Source organism: Morone saxatilis, unplaced genomic scaffold (genome assembly GCF_004916995.1).
Source record: "Morone saxatilis isolate NCDOM2014 unplaced genomic scaffold, NCSU_SB_2.0 Contig17, whole genome shotgun sequence".
Taxonomy (NCBI): Eukaryota; Metazoa; Chordata; class Actinopteri; family Moronidae; genus Morone; species Morone saxatilis.
Window position 1 is genome coordinate 18,192,365 of NW_023339729.1, and position 2,843 is coordinate 18,195,207.

At 41.8% G+C, this 2,843-nt stretch overlaps 1 protein-coding gene across 1 annotated transcript in view; it reads right to left on the bottom strand.

Annotated features, from left to right (window-relative positions):
- Window positions 1-2,843, bottom strand: part of pdcd4a (programmed cell death 4a) — a gene marked incomplete in the record, with an annotated part of 13,701 nt that overhangs the window by 8,595 nt on the left and 2,263 nt on the right.

Genomic DNA, 2,843 nt, shown 5'->3' on the forward strand with positions numbered 1-2,843 from the left:
TTTTTTTTTTTTTTTTTTCCTCCGTCTTCTCGCGATTTGTCCGCGGCAGTTACAGTGGACCTGACTACATATGGCATGGTTGGGTCCATGACTCGTCACATGACGGGGACTGTAGGAGAGAGAGGAAAGCAGGAGGAGGAGGAATGTCTGAGGGTGTAATGAATACTTGCACAGGCCCCAAATGGCAGTTATGAGAGTTATGGCCCTATAGATTACAGGACATGTAGAAAACACACAAGGGAGGGGGGAGATAAAGGTCCAAGCCACAGATACTAACTATCCAAAAAAGCAGCAGCAGCCTGTGTGCTGCAAAAGCACCAAATGGCTAGTGTAATTATCATACTTCTGGTGCAGAAGAAAAACAATTAAGTTAAAACCTTAAAGAGAAAGATCTGAAATGTTTGACTTTTGCAGAGTTCAGTCCGCTTAAGAGCGTGAATAACAAATGTAAGGCAGAACCTTTGAGCAAAGCTGGACACCTCCCTGAATTAACCTGTTGCCATAAGAGCAGCACCACACCCTTGGCCTTCAAAATCTGTAAACAGCCGACCATGTGTCATCTCCTCCTCCTCCTGCTGCTGCTGCTGCTGCTGCTCCTCCTCCTCCTCCTTCCCTCACGTAGACCACAGGGCCTTGCCAGTGCAGTAAAGTAGGAACCAGCATTGGTAGCGTGCCAAATACACCACTGGCCAATTGGAAAGGAGCAGAAAATGGGAAGGCAGAAAAAGTCAGAGCTGTTTGCCAAGACTAAGAGTTGCGAAACAAGCATAACAAAATGCAGCCGAGCTACGTTTTTAAACACGGAAGACGTCGCATGGCTCTTAAACGCAGAAATGTACTGCAAGAAAGTTGTTGCTTAGAGGTTTACCTTACACAGGTGGGTCTGTGTAACAGTACCATAAAGCTGCAGCAACAAACACACCCTGCTTTCTTTAACGCTGCACGCCTACCAGAGCCCACCAAAATGAATACCAAACCACACAACACTCTCATGATGGTTTTTCGAAACCACCCCCACAGTTAACCAGTCTTTAAAACACACAGCCAGATGCAGACCAGCAGAGCACTTCCGCCCTACATGCTGTGTGGGAGCTTTCCAGTGTTGAGGCACTTTAGTTTTAGGTCTCCATACAATAGCAGTGTTTATTAATGTGAGGAAGGTCAGTGGAGCAGAGTTCTCACATTCCCAAGAGACCGACCTAGTTTTTGTTTTAGTGCATACATACTGTATGTCTATATGCATGGATGTATGTACGTACTGCAATATTAATATCAGGGAGAAAGTCAAATACAGAAAGATGTTTTGGTCCCCCTCCATGATATATGGGCAGAGTTTGATACTAAAAAGCCTGTTTTTAAATGTATCTGCTGAAGAAGTATCTCTCACCTTAAAGCTAAATATAAGACATGTACGTACAGCAGGATTTGTAACATCGCAACTGTGTCAGGCAGGCACACTTTTAAAGCTAACAATATTTGCATATTCGAAATTCTAGATTTGTCAGTGGGAGAAGGAATCTGTGTATTTTTAATAATTTTTTCCCCCAATCACTGTCATAATTAGTTTTGCGTCTATATATCATTACCGGTACATGAGAGACCGTTTTGTGAGCTGTGGAATTATCTGTTTTTCCCCCCTTCAATCTTGTTATCGTTACTTTGACCTTTTTTCCTGTTGTGGGAGGGGGTTTTTCCATTCGGCCCCGTGTTGCTGCAAAAATTTTATTCAAATATATATTTTTTTTAAAGCTTCAACTAACAAAGTTGTTTGCCAGTTTTATCAATCCCTGTGCATCTTAAGAAATATATTGTAACACATCCAAGAGTGCAAGCAACTTACGCACTACATTAAGTTCTAATGACACTTCTGTGTAAATTGTTTATAGTTAGAAGGTGGCGTAAGTGCTCTAATTTGCACACAGCAACAGACTCGTCTGTTTGCAAGTTCAGAAGGGTTGCACACAAGAACAGAGTGAAGCAGTACATTAAGGACAACTTTCTGTTGTTTTAATACTCGCTTGTTATGTTTTCTTTATTCTTCTCGTCACTGTGTCTTGCATCTATGTTAGTTTGTGAAACACAATGGCGCCTCCAGGGCTACCATTGTAGCCTGGAGACAAAAATCTCACTTTCAGTTGAACAAATGTGGTTACTAAAGGAGATCTTTCTTTGTCAACCCACACACAGAAAAAAAACATAAGCAAAACCATGTGTGGTGTCCTCCAAGGTCACACAAGCATCTGGACAATAATATAAGAGACAAAAAGAAAACCATTCTACTGCATATGGTCCTGTGGTCATTATCTATCAAAGGACAGAAGGGTGTGGATGTTCTGGGAGTTTAACTGTCATTTCATTTAATGAAAGGACGCTTTGAAAACATGTTTGACACATTATCTAAACTTTGTGTGCATGTGGCGATTTGTGTTAAAATCTACAACAACGGAAGCTTAGGCAGCGGCCACACACACGGCCACAAATAAACACGCCACATGTGAAACAATGTCGCTTGTTTTATTAATGCAAACAGAGAAAAAATGAACCACTTAATGTGGTGGAAACGCGTGTAGTTCTGCTGACTGTGCTTCTTGAGTTACCCTCTAACAGCTGCAGACCAATAACAAAGATAAAGTGCATACAAAAGATCAGACCTCAGATAAACAGTAAAGAGTCTGATAGTGTGGGTTTTTTTTGGGGGGGGGGGGGTTATAATCAGGCAATCACTTCTGGGGGTGCAGTGTAAAACATTACTTTACACTGTTTGTGTTCAGGTTCCAAATTGAACAACTTAATGCAAACGGACAGTGTGTGCAAACATGTTTTCATGAATGTGTGTGTGTGTG